This window comes from Hermetia illucens, chromosome 4, assembly GCF_905115235.1.
Source record: "Hermetia illucens chromosome 4, iHerIll2.2.curated.20191125, whole genome shotgun sequence".
Classification (NCBI taxonomy): Eukaryota; Metazoa; Arthropoda; class Insecta; order Diptera; family Stratiomyidae; genus Hermetia; species Hermetia illucens.
Window position 1 is genome coordinate 96,526,285 of NC_051852.1, and position 26,252 is coordinate 96,552,536.

At 43.4% G+C, this 26,252-nt stretch overlaps 1 protein-coding gene across 1 annotated transcript in view; it reads left to right on the forward strand.

Annotated features, from left to right (window-relative positions):
* The first annotated feature begins 23,939 nt into the window (after positions 1 to 23,939).
* The window catches only part of LOC119653653, a 33,799-nt gene continuing 31,486 nt past the window's right edge, over positions 23,940 to 26,252 (forward strand). The window contains exon 1 of the mRNA XM_038058474.1: positions 23,940 to 24,683. The gene's annotated coding sequence lies outside the window, so the exon portion shown is untranslated. The remainder of the gene's footprint in view (positions 24,684 to 26,252) is intronic.

Here is a 26,252-nt window from a genome sequence, read left to right on the forward strand (position 1 = left end):
ACTACGCTGATGACGTCTGGCCAAAAGGCTCTGGATTCAGAAAAAGTGGAAAGTGGAGTCATACTGATGATAAACACCAACAAAACCAAAACGAGTAATTGACGCACTCTTCCTATCTATACTGATGGGCAAAACATCGAAGTTATCAATTAATTCGTCTATCCCAACGTTCGAACGGAGCTTGATATTACTCGATACATTAACATCGCTAGATCCGCCTTCGTTGTTTTCCCCCAAGAACTAGCCTGGAACCGTTTGACACATTACTTCGGGCTAGCCCTTCCGCTCTCCCGGCTTTGGGAGCCTTCCAATCTCTTTCATCAACGGGAGGAGAGCTCCTCAGCATCTCTCTGACAATGCTGTGTGGAAAGCGCTGCTCTGTGTCTGCATAAAGCTGCTGACGAAAGCCGTCCCACCTTTCACAAGAGAAAAAGTTGTGTTCAGCGTCGTCCGCAACTCCATTGCAAAACACACAATCAGGAGATCGCGCCTTCCCAATTCTGTGCAGGTAAGACTGAAAACCTCCATGCCCGCTTAGAAGTTGGGTAAGGAAGTAGTCAATCTCACCATGCGCGTTCGGTTCAGCCAAGGATCTAAATTGTCGATGAGCCGCGCAGTCCATCTTCTTCTTGGCTCATTTTGCCAAGAGAGTTGCCACTCGGTAAGGGTGCGTTGACGTTCTCCACGTGCAGCCAGTTCTCTTAAGTGTTCGCCCCCGCATATGCATAAACGACCAGGCGCGACTCTTCGGGCATATCTAGTCTCAGCAGACTATCGTAGGAAGCGTTCCAGAGATTCGACCCTAGGATGGATCCTTGTTCATTTGCATTTCAGACATCAAGCGTTATGAGGAGGACTGTCCATCGAAATCGACAGTTGTGCGCCTCGGCTCGATTAACCGCGTCCACGACCTCCATAACAGCATCCACCGTGGATTATCTCCCTGCTCTGAACCCGAACTGCCATGGGGATAAGTCCCCGGCAACACGGATCGCTTCAGCGATGAATTTTTTGAGTACTTTCCCGGCGTTTCAAGCATACACAGCCGTCGGTATGCAGACGACAGCTCCGGGTGTCATTTTCCCTTGCTTATCAGCGCGAGTCTCGCTACCTTCCAACCTGCCCTTCCAAATGCCCTCCTTCAAGCAAGCGTTGAACGCGCCGATCAGCAAATCAAGTCGTTGACAGAACACCACTTTGTAAACTTTCGCCCGGATACCATCAAGGCCTGGCATCTTCTTGGTGAGAACCGCTTTTTCGAGCTCTCTCATTGTAAAAAGGGAGCAATCATCGATGCTTTCCGCGTTATTAACATCAACACTTTCGAGATGTCTGGGGAATAATGCCCATACAATGCGATCCATCTAGTTGGTATTTAGTATGCAGTGCTTCCACAGAGCCCCGATTTTCCGGGTGACAAGCTTATAGCCTAGTCCTCATGGGCCCTCATTTACCGTGTTGACCAGGTTCGGCCAGCCGCGAGCTTTGCTTTTATTTATCGCGCTGCGAAGTCTCCATTTTGCTGATCTATACTGTGCCTTGGTGGCCCATGCCTCCCCGTTGGCGTGTAACGTTATGCCAAACGGGGGCTTATGATCCTCCCTCCGTAGGTCGGCAATTTCTGCTCTCCACCAGTACATAGAAGACTTGTCACGGCTGGACCTCCCCGGGGCATGGAAGCCTCACATTCTATCGTTATCAGGTTCTTCGCTGAGTTTACGATAGTGGCAGCTGCAACGCTACCACCCCTCGAAGCGCCCTCCAGCACGATTCTGCCTGTTCCAAGAACTTCAACGAACACACGCAGGCGAAGCATCGGGTTGGAGCACGTGGGCAAGTAGCGTCAGCCACTTCGAACGCGATATGCGGGTGACCACTTGCCGAGGAGTCTTGAAGGACTCGCCGCCAGTCCACCGATGGTGCCAGAAATTCCGACGCAAAGTGATGCCAGATATGCTTCCTTTGCAGCCGTTGGCGTGGATCTGGTGTTTAAAATTAAGAGCTCGGTTCTCCCCGCAATTTCTAGAATCCGTTTCCTTCTGGAGTCTGACTGAGACATGCCCCATTCAAGGTCCTTGCATTAAAATCACCGCCTACCAGGATTTGCTCCTCCTACCAGGTAAACGCTAGAAACGTTATCACTAAATCCAGAATCCAGAGAAACCCAGTTCCTCGGCCATGGGCAAGAACAAGAAGTCGAACACCATCCCGAACCTAGCCGAGCCCCTTTTCCAGTATTGCTCGCTGATTAGCACTAAATCAGTCTTTACTGCAGCATCGAACTGCACTGGTAGCTGATAAGTGGCTACACTCCGGTCCTAGTCCTAGTCCTTCTTCCTTCTTCTATTTCCGCCCGAAAGATTGGACACCGTCCCGAGCCCGCAGTGTGTGCGACGCTCTCACCAAAGGCCCCACGATCCCTGCAGAGAACGCATTTCGCTTTCATTGCAGGTTTTCATTTGGTGATCTACAAGGCCACATCTCTGGCATTCTGTCCTCCTGTCCAGCTCCTTGCAAGTTCCTGATGTATCCATAGTCCAGACGCCAGTAGCACTTGATGGGATTATTCGCATTTGTACTCTGCATACTACCCATCCAATTTTGATTTTCCCGCTGCTAAGGAGTTTCCTCGCATATTACTCGGGGTCTGCTACCACGGCGCGTTTTTGTCCTCGAGCATTTACGGGGGTGATGGCTTTCTCTTTCCTCTTCGGTTCTAGCTAGGACGGTCGACTGAATTACTCGGTTCGTGTCCGAATCCACCTGCTCAGGACTGGCAATTCTGACTGGGCTTTATTTTGGAGCGGGGACACTACAGTGTATTCGAGTTGCCGCCCCCACACCATCAGTCACACCACCTGGTAAGACTTCCTCTTTATTTAAGTCCCCCGGTGTCGCAGTATTTCCGCCCTCGTTGCCTCTTTCGCTGCGGTGAGAGACGTATTTTTCTGCTGCGCCCAAACACAGCCAGCTATTGCGTCGATTTTTTATTGTATAATTAGATTTATTCTCTATAGAAAATTTACCAGTGCATCGTGTGCAAAGAGGTAAGCTGCAGTACTTGGGAATGGGTGTACCCTCGAGGAGACAGGACCTACTCCAGGCCCCTGAGGCCTGGCCTACGCTTAGCTGATCCCGGACAGATCAGCGCTCGCTCAGGGCAACGCGGTCTACCAACACCGGCTCAATGCACACTACCCGGCTAGGATCCCGAAGGGGCTGGCTCTGCACACCTACCCCCTAAGCAGAACTAGGCTCACAACACCCCATCGACGTCGACGCAGTGTGTCCCGACGTGTATCAGTCATTCGCGGTTCGCCCTTCACCGATAGGACGTAAGTATACTGCCGGCTAGGGGGTGAGAACTGCTTACTCCGCGACCTCGGGGGCGTCACTTCCTGTAACGTAAGCGACCCGTGAAAGTCGCTGGGGACCCCTGAGGGCATTAATGATTTATATTGTAATAAATTTATATAAAAGCTTTTCTGTAGATGCTATCATGGCAAGCGCAGAATGTATCAGCAAAGAATAGTCGGTAGCAAATAAACAGAAATGTTGTCCTTTAACATTGGGACGATACCGCGAGAGTCGGAATATGAGCTGATTTCAGCATTACTCTAATTATCTCATGCTACTTTGGAAAGGGTTTTTGATCAGATGTGCAACTGAAGGTTTTGCCGAATTTTCGCAATGGCAAGGTCCAGTTACTGCCGGATAGATTTAGTAAATCAATTAGTGAAGACTCATATTGTATCTGTAAGTGGTACACTACAGCGGGCATCATATTTGCACCATTTGAAATACAATCTGTAGGAAAAAGATTTCACTTTTTCAAACAAATGAAAACGAAAACTTATTTTTAAAACTATCGCCATTTCGGGTTGGAATATCCTTCTCGAGCGAAGGAAACATTGGTAAAGGTTGAATAATAATATCAATCTTCCTTTTTTTCACAGAACCGAAAATCATGTGGAACCGCATCCCACTTCCATTACATTCATATTCAGAGTAGAATCGTACTGATGCATCTAAATATGTTTACTCGCTAATTCGTTATCAAAATATTCTTCTAATACTCAGATCAATCATTCAAATTTTGAATAAATATTGATCTCTGTTTACACTAATAAATCAAATGAACAAAGCCAAGGTAAGCAATTCAGTCTAACACGTCTTTTGCACGCCCTGGCCATAATCGCTTTTGTCACAGATTCATTCATACGGCGGAGAATAATGGTCTGAACATCACAGCTCAAGTGCAGACAATAATTACTCGTCACATCAACAACTCACAATACCTTCCCACACGTACTCAGAGCGCGTTACCCAGGTCGTCTCCGAACGGGTCACTTTTCTATTCATGAAAAGATTTGATCATTTTATGACTGGGCGAGTTGACTTCCGTAACTCAGGTCACCATTGTCCTGGCCTGCCGCTGAGCAAGGATTATCCGATATTACCGCAGGATCACCTCCAAGTACAAATAGGCTTTGAGTAGGTGTTACGCTTAATCCTTAATCCGGTAATTTTGAGGACTATCACATTTGTTTGGTAATTAACGTTAGGAAAACGCAATGAAGGATGTTTGGTGTACGCACTCGTTAGCGAGCTAATTACCAGCAATTTCCTTAAATATCTTTAGTAATGCATAGACTCGGCTTGACATTGTCATATATTCTGCGGAGATTGAAAATTGATTGAGAAAATATTGCGGTTTTTTGTGTGAATTAGATCTGAGTCAATGTAAAAATAAAATTCAAGGCAAAAGTGTGAATTAGTTGAATTTAAAACTGAAGTGACAATTTTAGAAGTGATCACTTTGGATTCAATGTTGTAAGCTATATGACAAATCGATGTGTGATGTGGTTATACCCATACTGTTTGTGTAATGCAATATAACTCCATGAGAATTTGATAAGAACCTGGAACACAAACACACAAGTTTATAATACATGATAGCGCTAAAAAATTGAAGCAGCCAGTTTCTGATTAACCTCGTATATGCATTCTCAACTGAACGCATCAGCTTTATCCTCTCAGCCTTGAGTTCTGTGTTGGAAAACTAGGAGCAACCCGGATTGCTCCTGCTTATACAATATAATAATAATTTCTAACTTAAAGCATAATCTCGTAAATCAAGAGTTAGGGAATTGCAAGATATCCCATCAGGCAATTCCCTTCATGCGTATAAGGGAACGCTCAGGATGGTCATGCACATGCACGCATCAGGAGGGTAAGCCATGAATCAGCCATGGGTAAAACTTGACTATGGGCACTGCACATAGAAATCAAACCAAGTATGGAGCACGAGAAAGGAGATTTTTTTACGGTACAAGGCTTCAGAAACCCAGTACCAGCGGTTTTTGGGAGTGGCAAGCGGGCTCCTATATTATACCCTCAGGTAAGTGAGAATATGGGCAAACGGAGTAGGGACGGAGTTAGTGAACCCCTAGGTATCCGGCAAACGATCAAGAAGGAAAAACTGCTGCGTCGAAAAAAGCTGAGCTGACTGAAGTTTCGGGTAAAGTTGGCAATTCATCGATTACGGCCTCAATTTTGACAAAAGAGGAAGAAGGAAAAGGAACCAAAGAAGGTTCCTCCGGAAATAATCATCATTTCCAAGAAAGGAGATATGTCTTACACCGATATTCTTCGCGAAGTAAAAGCCGATCCGGAATTGGCACACTTGGGCGGTAGTATGAGTCGTATCGGGCGTACGCAGAAAGGAGATCTAATATTGAAGATAACAAACCCAGCGAGAATACAGCGGACCGTTTTCGCGGCCAAGTGGAAAAGGCGCTAGGTGAGCAGGCAGAAGTGAAAGCTTGAAAGCAAGAAATGGTACTTGGGTGCACAGACTTAGACGAAGCTACATCGAGGATATTTCTGATACGCCAATAGAACAATTCAACCTTAGCGGAACAGAAGAGAGTGCCACAAAGATTCAGAACGTGGCATATGGAGGTACAGAGACCGCTATTACTAGTTTCTCGGTATAATCAGCGATTAAACTGAATATTGCAGGCAAGGTAAGAATAGGTTGGGTTGTGTGTCAACTTAGGGAGCAAGTATCTTTCAGGAGATGCTTCAGATGATTCGATTTCGATTACTTTGTAGTAGCATGCACTAGTCAGCATAATAGGCGAGAAAGGTACAAGAAGAGTGGAGAAGAGGGCCATCGCATCAAAGATCGCACTGGAGATCCACAATGTATATTGTGGAAGGGGAAAGAGGAGATAAACGATCGGCACGTTGCAGGTGGTGCTAGGTGTCGTGCATATAAAAGGAAGGTGAATCATAGGGCTAAATAAGATTGATTGACCTACTCCCGCTGACCATTCGAAAGTAGAATGTGGACGTGTCGGTCTTCTTCGAAATTACAGCCTTACTGAAATTAAGCAGTGGGTGAAAGAATCATCTGGAAGGGGCATGTGAAAGACAAACCATACAAGACACAATGCCATTCACGGGATTCAGCTTTATAAAGTTAAAAGTCCACGGCATCCATACCTACAGGTGTCACGCTCCTCCTAGTGGAACATTAGCGCAATGTGAAGGGATGTTAGACAGCTTGGTGCCGGCGATTTCAACGCATGGGCCTTAGAGTGTGAAAGCCGAATAACGAACACCAGGGCTCAAACCCAGCTTGAAATCTCCGTGCAGCTGGATATCGTACTTTAGAAGCAGAGTGCTAGGCTGGATCGTTGATCTGACTTACTTTAGTACCTCGTTGGCGAGAGGCATAGTGTAGCGGATGAGTGAATACAACATGCATAGTGACCACTAGCCCCTTTGAGTAATAGAAGTGGAAAAGCCAGGATAACTGGCTGGTTCGTAGGAGCTTTTGTAGGGGGGGGATTCTTGGCGGCTTTCAAAGAAGGTCATGAACCGAGCGGTGCTGGAAAGGTGAGTTCGCTCTGTCAACGGGTAACTGAGGCTTGGCACTACAGTAGGAACCAAACTACTCGTCGAACCAGGAAATCTCGCTGCTGAGAGCATCGTGTCTGCGGGCGAAGAGGATTTGCCAAAGAAGGTAGTTACAACATCGCACATACAGAAAGAGTACCACGATCTTCGAATTAATATAAAGAAGACTATACAGGAAAGTAAGTGCAATTGCTACACGCAAGTATGCCTTGAAGCAAATGCGAATCCGTGGGCGCCACTTATAAGGTTGTAGGTAGGTAGGTAGGTATCAGTGGCCGCTCCGAGGAGCCCAATTAGCACTCTGGTACGCCGTTTTGATGCCACAAACTCCTAAGACCGTAACTGTTTGTATATAAGGTTGTAATGAACAAGATTTATGGACAAAAATCACCCCAAGTAATGTGCCGATTGTTCAAAATAATCCCAATTTTTTTCAACAACACGTAGAAAATGGCCCTCAGCCAACGGTTTAACAGTATATCTTCTTGATATTCAGCCTGATCGAGGAGGAACTGCGAGATACATATAGACAAACTGAGGACAATAAGGCTCCGCGATTGCAATAGATTCCGAACAAGGCCCTGCAGTTGGCTGCTAAAGTCAGGCCCGCATAGTTCATAAGTACATTTGAATCGTGGAGTGTCTCCGCCCAAAAACCATCTTGCGTCCTATCTCTCTTTAAAACACTATAGAGAAGATGTTTAAGAGGATGATATACGACAAGCTGCTTCAATTCATCGAGCTATCGTTCTACGAAAGATGTAACAGCAACGGTCGTTGATCCGGCTCAAGAGGGATCGGTCGCTGGTAAGCACGGTGATGACGCTGGATGTCAGGGGTACCTTTAACTCGGCCAACTGGGGATGGATTAAAGGCACCCTAGCTAATCTGAGTGTAATTACGCGGTATTTTTAGCGCTTAATTATTTGAAATAATAAAATTTGTTTTCCCATTCGCTAGCGTTGACTTTTATTTTGCAGAAACCGATATTTCGAGAACCACTTGTTCCCTTCATCAGTGCTAACAAGCCTCTAGACTTGAAGCTGAACAAGACTTGTTAGCACTGAAGAAGGAAAAAGTGGTTAAACTTAATTCTGTACACAAAGCCTCTTATTTTCCTTCACAGGATCGAAGTCCCGGCTATTACCGGTCATAATCAATTCCTTTACCATCCCATCCTCTGAGACATTACCGATGAGCGGAGTCTCGTCTTTCCCATTTATTTTACTACATTTGGACCCGAAAATGAATAACTCGTTTCTTAAATTTTATCATGTATGAAAGGTCTTGTGTATTTCTTTTATAAAGACATCTGAGTGTGCATTTGTCCCGTTAGTACGTAGCACGTAATATACGCATATATTATATGAGAATATCGATGTTCAGGTGATATTGACATTCAAAGTCTTGAATTTGCAAACAAGCGACAACTTTATTAGTAATATTGCGATTTCTACCTAACTTTGTAGGATCATACTCTATGTTATACCCGACATTGTTGTACTGTGGTACTAGAATGAACTTAAGGGGGGTTTTGCAGCTAATCACTAAAAATTATGGTAATATTCTATTATTAACATTATTTGAACAGATATCGGCATGGAAGGTATTTCGGAGCTTAAGTACCATGTAGTGGCAGCCGCTTGAGTTTTTTAAGATATTTCGGTTGGGCACTTTCAGAGAATTGCTCCGTTAAAGAAACGATCACTTTCGGCCCCCCGCGCTCCCCACTTTTCTAAAAAATGTCAAAACTAAGACAGGCCTTAGAAAGTACTACCCGAGACCTTTCATTTGATATCCCACATGACTATATTTACGCCCCATTTTTGCACGCATGCGAACCCCCCACTTAAATTCGATGTAGAACTATGTAACTCACTGTATGCGTGAGCGCTCACAGTTCCCATCTTTCCACCAAATTTGGTGTGAATCGCTACAACCGTCTCCGAGAAAAAAGCGTGTGACGGACAGACAGACAGATTTTAAGATGAAAGGGCAGTAAAGGATGTCCACTATTTTCGTTTTGGTAGTAATGCCAGATATGTCATCTTGTCACACCTTTATTCCAAATAAAAGGAAAAGAAACAAGAACTGTCAGGTAAAAATGGAAACGAAGCCTCCAGGCGATTATTAATTCAGTTCTTCGAATATGTTTTGCAAAAAGAAACGAAAACATGCGTGCATGAAAATAAGTCCTCGGCCCTTAGCCAAATATTTCATTCCCCTACGAACCTGCATTCGCGAAGCAAGTTATTTACATAGCATGCTGGTCCAAAGTCCAGGTAAAAGGGGAAACATACTTTGCATTATCCTCAATAAAACAAAAATAAAAGGCAGGGAGTTATTCCCCTATGATAAATCCTACCTGATCTTCTTAATGACAGGTCCCGCGGCAGACCGATCAAGAAAATGCATCCAATGTCGTTAAAAGCGAAATTATCGTGTTGAGTCATAGATCTGAGAAAATGCTAGGGCGTTCGTCTTAGTTGACGCGCCACGATGGGCCCCGGTCGTGCCGACTAATGGGGAACGCTTCTTGATGCATGCACGTCGTCAGGACGTAAGTAAATTCTTCGATAGTGCTACAGCCCAAATCGAGCTTCGGCATCCCGGATGTATCACCTCCAATTATCTCGATACAAAGACCGCCCCCCTACAGTTAGAAAATCTTAGAATTGATCTGCAATCTGCTTCCATTGAGTCCTCCCAACGTTCCTTTGGCTTCCACTTTGGTCGGTTACCATCGGCTTTGCCTTTCAGCACTCGTTTCGGAATCCTTCCCCCGTACATTCGTTCGATGTGGCCAGCTTATTGTAAGTCCCGGATTTTGATTATTGTCGATGCTATTGGGTCGTCAATGATTCATACAATTCTTGTTTGTATCTGATTCGAAAGGCATCTCCTGGTTTTTCTCTCAAAGTTATCGATCTGCTTTTCCAACATTTACGTCAAGATTCACATCTCACCTGCAAATAGCAGCACGGGTCAAATTAACATCTTGTAAATTCGTAGTTTATTGCGCCGCTGTACTTTTCTCAATCTCATTATGGAGAGAACCGCATAAAATGCTTTATGAGCAGTAGTAATCCGCCTTTGGATTTCGTGGTTTCCGTTTCCGTCCTTTGAGGGTAGGGCTCCTAAGTAGACGAATTGGTCCATCTTTTCGAAATTACTCTACCATTGTAATGTTCTGCATACCAGCAGCTGCCTTTGGAGTTTGGGTCATGGATTTCGTTTTGGATTCACTGACCCTAAGCCACACTTCTCTCGCTGCTGACTCGAACCGCTCGAACCTTCCTTTGAATGAAACATCGATCTGGCAAGAATATCCACGACATCTGTTGCGTGGATTTTACCCGTGTTCCCGTGATGCCATTAAAGATGTGTGATTTGATGATCACCATTATATCGCACTATTCACTTCTTCACCGCATACGCACCACAGACAGGTTGACCTGATGCCGAGAAAAATATCTTCTGGAAAGGCAAACGGCAACAGGTGCTATGGGCGAAAACGCAAATTTTTAAGAATGCCAACCGGAAAGCAAAGAAAACCATCACTATTACCCGAGAGGTAAATTACAAAGATTTTTACGATAAACTGGACACTCGCGATGGCGAGAGAGGTGTGTATCAAGTTGGCAAAAGCGGACAGCTACGCACAGGATATCAAACACTTCTGTTGCGTTAATGACAAGAACGGTATTTTTCTTCCCGACCGACGAGCCGCAATGGATAGATGGCGAGCAGATTTCAACTGAAGAATTTGTTCATCCTCCACTTACAGAAGCATTGCCGACATTTGGAGCAATTCCACCTGCCACTAGTGTTCAGAGGTAGCGGTGAAGAACACTGCGTGGCAACCATGTCAGTCCAAAACCAATCAAAACCAAATGACCGAGGAGAACCTCCATAGTGGTGGCACCAGGAGACGCTGTATCACATTGGTTTGCCGGCTGTGATGCAGTAGGCGAATGCTCCAAAGGCCTAATTAGAGCGATCAGACCCGAATCTGCACAGGGAGTCATTTGAAGTGGAAATAGGTCACAAAACCTTACCAGGGGTATACTGGTACCATGGGAACCGGGGTAGCCCCTGAATTTACATACTTCAGGAGAATTCCTGCTGTATACGCGTTCAGCTCAGTTGTTCCGGTTGACCCCTTAGTGGGAGCTTCATGGAGGTTGTTGGTTACGTTCAAGCGAAGAGAGACCTCGACGTGGTCTTGCGTTTCAACACAGGAGCCGTAGCCCTTAATTTGGTAGAGATCTAGGTAGGTCTTGCATCCACTAGTATGAATGCTAAGCCATACACTTGGTATAGACTGGTACCGTTGTTGTTTGTCACAGCGGGGCTCTGATTGTGATCACAAAATCAATCTGTGTCTTATGAGGACCGTGGAACTAAGTCCTGAGACAGGTACCCACCTAAAACCACAGAGACGTAACTGTCAGTGCCACTGAAGTAGAAAAAGCAATTAAACGAATGAAATCGGGGAAAGCAATAGCACCTGATGACATCGTATCTGAGCTCTCGGAAACGAAGAACTGGAAAACAACACTGTAGCTCACTGAATTCTTCAAACGGGTTATTCAGGGAGATAGAACACCATCGGGCTGGCAAGGAAATGCCACAGTTCCAATATAGAATAAGGAAGGTAGTTCAGCAAAATGTATAGATTACCCACCGATCCAGTTGCTCTCCCATACCGTGGAGATTTTTGAACGCATTCTTGAGAACCGTCGTCCTCTCTACATTGCATTTCTAGATTTGGAGAAAACGTTGACCGTGTGCCACAAGAACTCATCCAATATGCTCTATAACAGCATTTAGCGCCAGAAGAACTCGTGCGGCAGGTTCAATTGCCTGCCCAATCTACCAGAATCCGAAAAGTAAAGTTCGAAGTATGGCGGGAGTATCATAACCACTTCGTGTCTCATTCGGTGTTCATCAAGGCAGCGCCCTCTTACGACGCCCTTTTTGTTATGGACACTGTCACACAGGACATCCAACGTCCAGCGCCATATACACTGCTTTATGCAGATAATGTTTTCCTAGCATATAATAGCAAAAATGATCTCGAGCAACTTGTCCAAAAATGGAATGATGGATGAATGAACAACTGGTTTTCTTTACGATCGACATATCAACGAACGCTTCAACTCTAAAATTTACCACAATGTCACCCGCCCTCTATGGTTCTAAGCCCACTATAAAGGACAATGAACGCTGTCTTTCGGTAATGGAGGCCAGACCAAGCATGAGGATATCCGCGATCGATATGAGGTTGCAGCGATCGTGGAAAAATTGCATAAGAGGCGTCTTCGATGGTATGGTCATGTAATTCACGCTGACGAGATTTTACTTGCCAAGATTGGTCTGAACACCGAAGTCGATTGTTAGCGGCCAAAAAGCCAGCCGAAACAACGATGGCGCAACCGATCACGGCAAGCCGAGCCCCCTTGTAAGCGGGACAAAAGCTCAAGAAAAGAAAGAAATACCAATAGTCAACTGGAACATCACTAACCAAAAGTTGCCTGATATGTCATAGAAAATTAAAATAAATTGAAGCAAATGCGAAACCTATGACTCTGTTGCAATTTTAACTCGCACTTTTAGAAACGATTATTCTGGCGGAGGAAAGGTCGATTTTGTACACAAACGCTCAAGCCAGAGTTAATATTCGCTGAAGAGACGAGCTAAAATGAAGCCGCGGTGGGAGGTTCCATTTACCTTAAGAAAGTATCTGAATCCCAAAGCGAGAGTTTAACTACCAAGCTATTCAAAAAGGACGCTAAAACCAGAAACAAAAACTCTCAAAGAAAACAAGGAATGAGGTCCGTTTTGCAGAATAGCTCCCAAATTAATGCTTCTTATAAATCTAAGTAACGAATACACGCGGAGTAAACCCTTTAACCTTAGCCGGTCTAACACTTCGCTCCCAGATGAACCCAATTTGCAGAAAACGGTGCAATTCGGTTTGAGAGTGCTCTGCAATTACTTCGAAGCTGGTGGAACAAAAATGTCCGCTTGATTGGTAATTATCAGAATCATTAAATTATATAAATCCCTGAAACGTTTAGAAAAGCTAAAAATCGAATTCTTACGGAAGATTATTAGAGAAAAAAATCTGAAATCGAGAATGCACCTACCCATGACAAACAGTTGTGATTCAAATTGAAGTGTAACATGGTCCACATTTTCGCTTGTTTGCTTAATAAAAATTGGAACAGGTAAGAATCCCAATTTCAACTTTTCGTCGTCTGAAACCTAACCACGGGCATTTCGGCGTCCAAAAAGTAAATCTGTCATTTCCTCTCGCGTCTGCTATAGTCAAGTGCACCCTGCGCCCTACACGCCGAATAAACCTGCCCCACGAGAAATAGTCGAACAGGCACATATCCAAAAAATGCATTAACGTCGTGAAGAAAAAAAAGACAATCCTTGCCCAACTCCTCCCTCGATACAAATCATTCCCGAATATTCACAACGCCGCGAAGCCTTCTTCCCTCCGCGGCCCAAATTGCCAAGTGCACAGACAACCCGTGCATCGCATTCTCCTTTTTTTACCACAGATATAAAGACGCCTCCAATCTACTCATAAAAAACTACCAAAACCCTTCCCCATTCTGGTTATTGCATTTTCAATGTCTCGCTCGGGCTGGAGGAATCCTTTCTCCTTTTTTCGTGCCGCTCGTGGGGCAGGGACGGGAAGGGCGGCCCTGGGACCAGCACAAATAGGGAAAATAGAGCAAAAAACATGAAAATAAACATATCATCGCCGTCGTCGACCAACAAGACAAAAAACTCGAGTCGTCGTCTCGTTATGTAACGTTGTATATAAAATTGTTGTTGTTGGGATTAAATTCCACGATAGTGTCCATCCCCACCGCTGCGCCCGTTGCAAGTGCATTTTCTCCTCCGCTGTGCCGTGTTGGCGATTGCGTTCTTCTTCTCACAATGGAATTTCTGCCCTTCGCCCTATCGCGCGATATTTATTGCCAGTGCGCGGGAAAGAGAAGGAAAACCAATGTTTTGATAGAATGTAGTGCGCGACAGGATGCGTTACAGTGCGTATTCGCGTATCGCATGTCGGAGGATGGTAAGTGCGTCTAGTCAGCTTCCCCGCCGTCTAGTTCTTTTAGGTCAACAGAACGCGTTGATTATGTGAGTGTGTTGCGTTTTTCTAGTTGATTTGCAGTCTTTACAGTTGGTGGACACAGTCAATGGATATGATGTACATTACGGTTGAAACGCTGTGAACTTGATTAAATTATTTAGTTTTTTTGTTAATGTTAATGTAAGGATCAGGAAATAAAAAAACAAAATTCTACATTATTTTGAAACAAAATGGTGGCGCAATGACTGATTCACTGAAGCCGCTATTTTTACATGACCTCCATAGCCGAAAGTCTGCAGTTGAAAATTGGAAGCCCTAGCCCAATTTGAAAAACGCGTTTAAAGTTTTGAGTGATAAAATTTTAAGGAAATTCATATTCTACCTCTAATCTATAGTGCCTGGGTCATACAGTAGGTCTTGGGAAGGGATATTCTTATGTCCCTCGCTCTTCCTTGGTGAAACACAAGATCTGCGAACTTCTCTATCCTTTCAGTGGGGAAACGTTCAGATAGATAGGGACGGAGCCCATATTCAGGCCATAGGTTGGTTCCCATAGATTACAGAAGGATACAGATGTTAGCAGCATCGCGCGAAATTATTGTTGGAAGTACCTGGTTTGCGCGGAAAACGGTCTAGAAAGATACAGGGGGCCTCTCCAGACGGGACCACTTTCAACTAAATTAACCACGTGCTGATTGAACGCCGCCACCTCTCAGCCTTGATGAATGGCAGAACATATGGGGGTACAAATATAGACTCCGACCACTATCTCGTTGTTACAGTACTCCGGCCGCGAATTACAACACCACTTAAAATCCCTTCTGACAATCAGGTGAGAGTAAATACTGAAGCCATTCACAATACAACCCGCCGTAATGCCTATAAAAAGGAAATGAATGCCGCAATAACCGCAGTCAACAGATGTCCTAGAGATGACGCGTCAACAAATGATCTTCTCAACTACCTGAACAGCGTTATCATTAATAGGGTCGCAAACATATTTAGCCTCAGCCGCAAGAAAAGTCGGAACGGTTGGTTCGACGATGAATGCAAGCTAGCAACGGAGCAGAAGAATGCTGCATACCGAGTAATGTAACATTCTCAAAGAACGCGGGCACGCGCAGAGACCTATCACGAACTCCGTCAAATGGAAAAGCAACTTCACAGAGCGATGGGTTGAGTATTTTGATGAACTTGAAAAAATTGTTGAAATTGAATTGAAAATCTCTCCTATCTAGGGTCGAAAATCACAACCAATAATGGCTATGAAGTTGAAATCCGCGCACGGTTGTCAGCAGCCAACAGAGCATATTTCAGCTTACAAAAACTGTTTCGCTCGAAACGTATCATAATAGGGTCAAAGCTACAAGACTGTGATCTTGCCAGTTCTTGTGTATTCCTCGGAGACCTGCGTACTTAGGAAATCAAATTGTGAACTCTTGCGTCTGGTTGTGGATAAAATCCGGCTCAACAGGTGGCGGTGGACGGGTCACCTCATTCATGAGGATGATCCAGCCCGGAAAGTCTATAAGGGCAATAATAATAATAATCATTGGCGCAACAATCCATATTGGATCTAGGCCTTGAAGTGTGTTAGAGCACTTCATTCAACGCCGTAACAGTACACTGTAAGAGACAATGTGGTCAGCATTGTCAGCATTACCCTGATTTGACTCAGGTACTCATTCACAGCTGAGTCGACTGGTATCCGACGTCAAATCACGATACAAATTCCACTGTCATCAGTGAGATTTGAACCGCGACCTTCCGTACGACAGCCTTGTGCTCTAACCACTCAGCTATCCGGACACATAAGGGCAATATCTATGGTAAAAAGGACGACGAGGCATACGAAGTGAAGTCTAATAGTTAAAAATGTAGTTTAAATTAAACGCTCCATCAATTCAGACTTAAATATGACCATGTAAGTTGAAAAAAAATGCCGAACGCTACGAGGCATTTGCTTACGAGACAGAACCGAAGTCAAAAAACCTTATTATTAATAAGTCATATGAAACAACGTCTAGATATTGCAAGAAAGTGGACTGACGAAGATTAAAGTAAGGTGTTGTTGTCCGACATTTGATGTGAATACTTCCGACATTATCTTCCAGACATCAACCCCATAAAGTCTTGAATAGGCTATTGGAGAGACGAAAAGTAAGGAAGAGCTATGAGCATGGCATCATATTGCCACAAAAGTGTGATGCTATCTTCTTGGTAGAATGACAGGAAAAATTATGGATCCGCAAGAGTGGATACAGAAGGTATTGATGACGAATAAGTTCCCAAATGGTTAAGTCACAAAACCATTCTCGCTAGTTTCTGAAAATTTTATTAAATTTTTTTGTTTCTAGGTGATCCCTGTCAATGTTGTATAAATGAAGCGTGATCGGTTTTGAGAGTAACAGTACTATTGTGATACCAAGTTGACTCATAACTTGTATTATATCATTACTTGTGGCCTTCCTCAGTGCTTGAGTTTAAAACTCAAATTCAGGCACTGAGGAAGGTGACAAGTAGTCGCAAAATAGGCATATTTATAAAATAAAAATGTTTAGTAAAGTTAACGGAAACAAAACTTTATTTAAGCGCTCTAAACACAAATTTTCGTTAATATATTCTGACCCAGAAATACGAATTTGTTTTAGCTCGATTTATTTCCTTTTAAATTAGTATTTCTAGTGCTTGTTGCAGTTTTGCAATAATACACCCTGATTATGACTCGATGCTTCCTTTCCCTCATACGTCGATGAGGTACAGCCTATGTGGTTCCTTCCACCTCGGCATTCCTCCGCCATTAAATATGAAATTGGCCACCTTAAAAGGAATAGCCTTACGAGGAGTTAGGCGGCGAAGGAGGGTGGTGTCCAAAAGAAACCCTCGCATTCCCGAGCCTAACTAGCACAGAGGCATACGAACCGGTGTCGACGGGATATTTCAACGAAACTGCACATAGGAGCTGACGGACCTGCATGGGCAACTTTCGTGACTATTCAAGTTCTTAAGATAGCTCTTCCCTCGGTTCACTATGATGGCCATTCTGACTATCCACTAGCACCTATGATCATTACAAGCAATCTTAACTATTAGTCGCTCGCATCTTCTAATTACGATACAAAAGTAGTCCTCCACCTTTCATACACATGCTGAGTAATAGTATTATTATATCACTTTTCAGGTACCACGGCGCACTTTAAAATTTCTTTGTTGAAATTGAACGTTGATTTTGTTGACCTCAGTGTCGGTTGCTCTCAAAGCCAGCATATAGCACAACTTTACTTTAACTATTGAGTGCTGCCTCCACTGGTGGGTTGGTGTTCAACTGTTAAATGCTGATCCTTTAAGGTCGAATTCCAATCTCCAAGACCTCGCGAATCTCGTCCTCTGCATTGATCTCATCAACATATTCGCACTCTATATTTATCTCCTAGCTGTTTATTTTATGTCTGCCACCTGTTCTAAGGACTTTTGGATTTGGAGTTTTTGAGCTACAGCATAAGATCTTCTTCTTGGGACCGTCTGATATGGCTAACATTTTCATTCAAATTATCGAGTTATGAAACTTGACTCATCTGACTCTGACTCCCAGCCGTGTTTGGAGATATTGATCACCTCTCTGGTCGTAAACTCATATCTCCTCTTTTCATAGATGCCACCTTTCTCCAGGCTTCGGTATTTTTCTTGTCAAATCGACTACTTCTCTCAGACACTGCGGTTAGTAATTTCTACCGCTTTCCTCAGCGGTTCTATTCTGATTTGTTTAAACCTTCAAATTTTTTCCCGCTTTGTCTTACTTTCTATTTTAAATGACAACCAAATGTACTGACTAACTTAGCTTTTATTATGGCCCTTATATTCTGGTAAATATTCCTCCGTTCCTTAATAGACTCACGCGGTCTATTGATTAATTTTCCATATGTGGAAACCGCAGCGAGATTTAAACTGATGATCCCTTCTTTTGTTAAAATCTTTATTCTATCTGCTTTATAACTATTTTCTGTATTTGCTGACTGATTTCATTGTTGACCTGTTACTGACAGACTTTACATTCAAATTAAATAAATAAAATCTAACTCCTACCAAACTTTAGTTGAACTATGGCGAATTTACGCTGGTTGTAACTCGCAGTCATGTCATGTCAGTCACACGTGTATATAAAATAAGAGCGTTAACATCTGCGAACAGCGTCGGTGATGCAGCTCCTAGGGCCAAGGTGAGGCGGCGTCTGATGAGTTGCCTATGCCCTAGACAAAAGCCGTGTTGGTCTCTAAGACATGACAGTTGCGGGAAGTATTAAAGCAATTTACCAAAGCGTTCCTTATTTTTTCAAGTTTGGCATGGAAGTGTTTCCGTCGATATTAGCTTGCTTGCCTCTTTACTAGTCAGACTAGGAACTGTGTAGGTTCAAAGGACCCTTTCACTCCCTTACTTGTCGTTATAACGATGCATGGCTCCGCACCGGAAGCTGAAAAACAAACAATAATAGGATTATAGCGCGAACCTAACGGAAGGTAACAAACGAACTAAGTCTGGAAATGAAAAACAAAAAAGAACGGCTTGAACGGGTGGTGCGGCAAAACTCCGAACCTGGGTGCCACGATCGAGAGGAAAGATCCACAATGGATCGCATCCTCAACCGATGCTTCTCCTGAATCAGATATTCATGAGGCGCGGCTTCTGGGGCTTCAGCCTGCCTTGGCATCCTCAAGGGGGTATAAGGACATGTGAAATTCTGTTAAATTCCAGGTGAAGGATTGAGGTGTTCAAAGGAGTTCTTCACATTCCCGAAAACGAGTACCAAGCACACGTCGACGGAATACTTCGGAGGAACTTCAATATTTGCGAGCGGATCTGTTACGTTTCTAGAATACTTTGGTCTTTTATTCATCCCCCAATTAAATAATTCTTCGCAAAGGGGCCCTACATTTACTAGGTTTCTTCTAAGTAAACCAGTTTCCAATTTCGTTTTAGTATGTCGGATAGAGAAACAGTAGTCTCTCAACTTTGCTCCCGGTTAGGCTCCACATGCACTTAACTCTATCTTTCAAATTGTAAGTTACGCACTTTTTCCCTTGAAGCCTCGATTTCCAATCATACCTTGTAAAGTAAAATTCTCCATCTTTTCCTTGATAGTATACATTAAAGCTTATCATTTCTTATGTTTGGCTTTAAGACTTAGCAATTCGTAGGTGGCTGCTTTTTAGAAATCTCTGCGGCTATATCCGGGAAGGTATTGCCATCCAAGATTCTGAGGAGTATCTTTCTCTACCTTTGCTTAATCTTAAAAGTTGCGTAATTATACTATCCTACTATGTTTATCTTAGGATTCCTTTGAAAAGTGGGGAATGTGCATTGCCTAGGTCCGTGTTTAGGCGGGCTTCCTGCATTTCTCTTTCTATGAAGAAGCTTTCATACGGGTCAAAATAAATCTGCTTGACCTCTCTTAGTATTTCGACCTCGTCCATTACATGCCCTTTTTCAATTATGTGTTTCGCACGGATGATTTTATATGCTGCCTATTCTGTCTTCTGGCTAATTCTGCCTCTTTTAGGTGCTCTTTGACTCGACTATGCACCAGTCGTTTTGTCTGGCCAATGTATGTTTTAGGGCAGTTATGGCACTTCATCAGGTATATCTTGCCTTTTTCTTTGTCTTGCTTCCGGTCCTTCTCTCTAGTTAGCCGGCACTTAAGCGTGTATTCCCTTCTGAAGCCCACAAGCTCAATGCCATATTCAGACAAATTCGTTCGCATCTCATTACAAAATTCTTTGGAATAGGTAATACCTTCCCTATATGATTTCCTTTTACCTTTTTCTTATTTGTATAAGTGAACGGCTAACTCTACGCTTGCGAGGCAAATTAGCAGAGTTGGAGAAGGATACCTTCTACGACGCAGTAAAACGAACCTTCGAAGCCTGTTCCAGGTATGATATCACTATGACGACGACGTTGAATGTAAGCTAGAAGAATGCCGCATACTGAGTAATGTTGCATTCTCCAAGGAAGCAACCGCACCAGGCGCGCAAGTTTTACCAACAAGTCAGTAGGATGAAGCCTTACATACCTCGATGCTCATCTTCTCGAGATAAAGAGGGAACACTAACTTCCGAGAGAATGGGCATATTGGAGTGATGGGCTGAGTACTTTGATGAACTACTGAACAATCAGAACATCGGCGAGTTGGAGGTCCCGCCAACTGAAGACGACGAACAAATACTGCCACCACCAAGTACAAAAGAAACAGTCCGTGTAATCCATCGGCTTGAAAATCATAAGTCGTCAGGGGCCGATGGAATTACAGCTGAGTTGGTTGAATATGGAGGCAACCAGTTACACCAAGTGGTTCATCAACTTGTGCTCAAGGTATGGGATAGCGAATCAATGCCTGACGATTGGCAACGCGGCATTATCTGTCTCATACATAAAAAGGGAGATATCACACAGTGCAGCAATTACAGAGGTATCACGTTGCTGAGTACCATCTATAAGATATTCTCCGCTATCTTGCTAGGTTGGATAGCCCGATACGCGTTAGCCCAAACCAATGAGATCAGATGGAAAAATTGTTGGAATATGGACATCAGTTGCACCATCTTTTCATCGACTTTAAAGTCACCTATGATAGCATAGCCAGGTTAAAACTGTATACAGCCATGAGAGAATTCAGTATTCCGACGAAATTAATAAGACTGACTAGGCTGACCCTGACCAATTTGCGAGGCCAGATAATAGCAGCAGGATCACCCTCGAGACCATTCGACATCAACAACGGTCTATGACAAGAGGATGCCTTATCATGCATCCTCTTTAACCTGGCCCTTGAGAAAGTGATCCGTGATGCTGATGAAAATGCAGGAGGTACGATCCTCTTTAAGTCCACCCAACTACTGGCCTTTAATTTGTATACAAGGGGTAGGTTTCTCCAAACTGCAATTTTTAGCTTTCTGTGTAAATATATATTTCGGGAGCAACTTACCCTCTTCATCAGCACAAAGCTACTAAAAACAGTTGCCATTATACGGTTCACTAGTTACTTAAATTATTTTCAAAAATTTTTTAAACTATCAACCTAAATACCGCGGCGAGTCTTATTAAGTCCTAATTACCGCAGCGAGTATTAATTTATCTGGGAATCTGTGTTTAATAACCGCACCGCGCCTTCTCGGTTGTCGTTCGGTTTGTATGACGCTAGAGCTCAAGATTTTCCCGTTGAATGGTTGGGGCTTCTTCGACAACGCAACGCACATGCCATTGATGATATTATGCACGACTTTTGTTTCCGAACAGTACTTGCCGCTTTCTTGATGTATTCATTAAATCTAGTCGTTATCGTTATACATACATACATATATACATAGGACAGACTAAATGTCTGTCCTATGTATATTTTATTACAGTCGTTGGACGTTATTCGGTAGATCTCGCTTTTTGCCTCCACTGCCAATGGATCCTTGCTGCTTCCCAGTAAATTCCGCAAGGTGGACGGTCGACTCGCACCTACTACTTCCAGTTGAAACCTTTTTATCCAATTCCTGATGTTGTTAGATAGGTAGGAATACGGGATACTTATCCGTCTCGTGCTTGCCTCCTTATGCTGTTATTTTAAGTTAGACTACAAATAGCAGACAAAAGTTTAATCTCTTAGTACTGGCCTATGCTGACGATATCGACATCATAGGAAGACCGACCCGAAATGAACAAGCTGCCATCATCTAGATCGAACATGAACGCACAGTTGTTGGCAGTCAACAAACCCTACTTCAGTTTACCAAAAACTGTTCCGCTTGAAACGTCTCACCATAGGGTTAAAGCTCTTACCGTACAAGTCAATGATCTTGCCAGTCCTCATCTATTCTTCGGAGAGTTGGGTTCTTATGAAGAAAAATTGCGAATTCTTGGCCGCGTTCGAGAGAATAATCCTCCGAAGGATTTTTGGCCCCCTACATGAAGATGGACGATTCCGCAGCCTATATAACGACGAAATCTATGATATTAGCGATACCATGACCACCCGGTTCTGAATAAAATCCGGCTCAATAGGTTACGGTGGGCGGGTCACTTAATCCATATGAATGAGGATGATCCAGTCGGAAAATCTATAAGGGCAATATCTAAGGCAGAAAAAGAAGACGAGGCAGACCCTGCCTGAGATGGAATTATGACGTAAGCCAGGACGCCAGACAGCCTTTAGAGATATCGAATTGGTGGACCTCGGCGCAAATCCGGGATGTCTGGAGTTCCTTATTAAAACAGGCCTAGACCGGATACCGGTTGTTGTGCCGTTGATGGTAGTATGATTGTTTCTTGACAGCCTTGATTGTTTTTTCTTTATCATTTGGTATATCATCCGAGGGTCTCTGATAAACATTTTTTTATGTTGAATCTTTCTTCGATTAGGTGTGCTGTTAGGAGGTGGTGTATCATTGAGTAATATGCGGGCACCTTGTGTTGGTATGAGAGGTTCGATGTGCTTATGATAATCCTTTGTTTGAAGCTATCTTTCCTAAAGATATCACATTCTATTTTATTGTTGTTATAAATTACTTTGAGGTCGAGAAATAGGATTTCTCCTCCTTCGTATGCCGGTGTATTTGATGTTGAGGGGTAGCTGGTTTATGTTCTGTACGATTATCTATTTTTCGCTTTCTTTAACTAGATTTTAAGTTTAGTCAAAATCGCTGAGCCACCTCTAGATTTTCTTTCAGGGTGCCCCACCATCATAAAAGATATAACCGGAAACCCGGAATGCATTATTAGATGCAGACATTAGGAATTTATCAATGTCATGCGTTGTCAAGAAAACTGTAACTTTAGCTTTAGGAACGTAGTCAGTAACGTGATTGGCGGCGGTGTTTTGCCTTTATATAAAAACCACCATCCTAGTGAAAATGTTGCTCGTGTGATCCTATTCAAGAGCATCACTTAGTGGTCCAGCCATAATTTAAAAAGGGAAATTGTGGATTTTCCCATGCCTCTAAGCCTTTTAAAGGAGTATCTCCTTAATGTACCCAATCAGCGTTACATTGTAAGCAAGCTAAGTGTACGAATACTTGCTACCATTTGCTACCATGATTTCTGCAGAAATACTGGTAGTAAACGCAAAGTAATTTTCAAATGATTCCCTTCGTCCAAATACTTTCTACTAGACTGTCTCACCCCTTGCCAGACCTTCCGCCGATCACTGCTGAAATGTGTCTGCCAACGCAGAGGGATGAACCTGCGGCAGGAAGTCGAATGCAACTTGCAGAACTGCCGCACGCACTGCTGAGCGTGTGTGTGTGCCGGACCTGTCGCATATGGCATGCAATTTCTTGCAGACGCGATTGCCATGAAAGGGTGCTGCGTCGCACCGAATCGCACCGGGCCCTCGGCAGGGGAAGTGCATCGCGCCCTTTTGCAATGGGCTGCCATTCGTCGGGCGCTTGGCGGGGATGTTGCTCTCTGTTTCGTATGCGTTTTACGCACCACGTCGGGTCCGCGATGTGCGTACGCGTTTCTTACAACTCCGCTCAGGGCCGGGGGTGAGTGTGCGGCCGTCGCCCGGCGTTGCGCTAATCGTTGTTGTTGCGCGCCGGCCCTATGTGGCATTTATTGCACTCCCGTCAGCCCTGCAAATAAGTGCATGTGGAAAAGGGCGGGGTTCGACGCGGGGCTCGCATGTCATTTCTCCTGTTTTCTTTGCTCGGTTCGCGAAGGGGAAGCGGATTTTGATAATTTTCGGTCATTCATGCCGTCAGGCAGTTCACAATGAAATTTTGTTGAGTGAGGACGCGTCACTGGCGAATACCGAACTCTTGTAAGACCAAAAAGTCCCCACAGAAGAAGAGGAGCTGGTTCTGCGACACAGACCCCAGGCTAGAGGCGTGCATACGCAGCAAACTGGGAACTTGTGCTTTTGGCTCGCTGGTCGTCGTCGGCAACACTCGCTCTCTCGGCGGATTCTCGTGCTGCTGTTTTGATTGCAAAAAAGCGCGAATTCCATTGGCGAAACATTTCGCGAAACTGCAGTGTGTCTGTGTTTTGTTGTTTTCGTGACGCACGGCAACAGGTTCATCGCCGGCCATCCCGAAGTGTGGTAAAATGGACACTTGGCGAGTGCCCGCGATTTCCGCAAAGAATGAGTGAAGTGCGAGCAAGTTGAGGTGACCAAGGCTCGGCGGAGCACGAGATGCATTAGGACAATCTGATCTGATTGGAAGTTGCCGGAAGGCGCGAAAACAAAACAGTTGACAGCGTAATTGGCGCAAGGAGTGAACTTTTCAAGTGACTGAGGACGAGGGTGACGTAGCTGCGATAAGTCGGTAGGAGACCCCGAGCAGCACCACACAGCGCCCAATACAGTGGGAAACAGTGAATTTCTTACTTTCCATTATTTGGCTTTTATTTTTTCGACTAATTTGGATTAATTCGTTTCGGACTGGCTGTGTGTGTGCTTACTAAATTCAAAATTCAGAACAAAATAAACAACCCAGAAATCTATGTAAAACGTGAAAGATCGCATAAAATCGAAAGGGAAGTGTCTAAGATTGAAAACTATCAATATTTCGTAACTTAAAAAAATTGTGATTATAATTCTATTGTGAAAACGTGTCCGTTGGTTGTTATGTCGCCGCCGTCCTTTCGTTAATTTAAGGTAAGTAAAATGTTTACTTCAATTTAAGTAGCACTTAAGAGGATATTGTAATATTTCGCTGATCTCCAACCCTTATTGACATGTTTTTTACCAAGACCATCCCTTTACAACATGTTTTATCTTGGCAAAGTTCTAACGAGAATAGCACAAAAGTGTTTTGTTTTCTTTCTGCTTTTCCCCATTTCCCTTCACTTACTCACTCAATATTCATGAATCAGTAGCCATTCAGAAATAGCAACTAATAAAATACTAAAGGGTTCCAACTATCAAATGTCGCTTCCACTTCTGAAGGGAAAATTACAGAATTGGGATTAGTGGTGAATAAAAAAATGCCACCGCCTCCTTTTGACATAGTTCCCCAAAATTCGCTTCTGACAGTTTTACAATGGATGAACGGCTTTTAATTTTAAAATAGAAGACAATTTGACTTAAACGTCCGAAATAGAACAAGTATGGTGTTATAACCGTATATCGGGAGTCAGTTGTTACCTGCATCAGTAAGAATTCTTGGAAAATTCTAAGCTTTGTTCTCTGTTCTGTTAGAATTGTTGATATCTCCTGAAGATTACAGCTATAATACTCCTGAAACCGATGAGAATGATATAATTCAGTGCGGAATATTCCATATAAAAATAAAATCTGAAAGTCTTTTGACTTCTTTTTTCCGGGCTTGTTTGCAAAGAAAACGGGTTTGGGGTATTAAACCCTCTCCCTATCGGGTCCATTGGATAATGATTTCAATAAGATAAATTCAGTGAGCAAATTTTTTTTCTTTCTTGCGCACGAGCCTGATATTTCCACTCTTCGACAGCAAACTGCTGTTATTTCAACCTAGAGGGCGCTAGCAAAAGTTCGACGAATTTTATTAAAAAGACGACTGATAATTTTTTCATCAAATTCGCCATTTTGTTAGTGTTTTAATAGCCAGTAATCAAAGCGAAAAATGGCCTATTTCCTTTTTTTGAAATAGTTATCCTTCGGTGTTCATTTCCGTCTTGATAAAGCGGACAATCTTTTCCAAGAGGAAAACAAAAGCACCAAAAAAAGAGCCCTTCTCAAAAACAAGTTAACACCGAAGAAGGTAATAATTGGCTCCCGAAATAAGTTTGTTTAAATGAATTAAAATTGTCGCCAAAATGAAAGATTTTTTTGTGTTTTCGTTTAACAATTTTTTTTCTATCTTTTTGTTGATCAGCTTTTACTTTTTCGACATAGCTCTAACGGATTTCAAACATTTTTTCTCCCATCTTTTTAAAACATTCCTCAAAATTGCCTTTTTGCGACGTTAACTACATTTATAATTTCCACTTTAAAGATGAAGGATCTCTTCTTAAATTCTTTCTGTTCCTGGGAATAGCCGCAAGCCACACAGTGGTTTCTAGTAGCCCGAATTGGCTTTATTCGCATTTGTGACTGGCGTTCAAGCAAATTTTCCAAAACTTATGGTAAGCACTTTTGATCAGATTCCGAAGGAATAGCAACTAGAATTTTAGCCCCGATGAAATAAATAGATTTCATCACTTTTGTCACTGACTTTTATCATTTTATCTTGATTAGCTACTTCTGGGC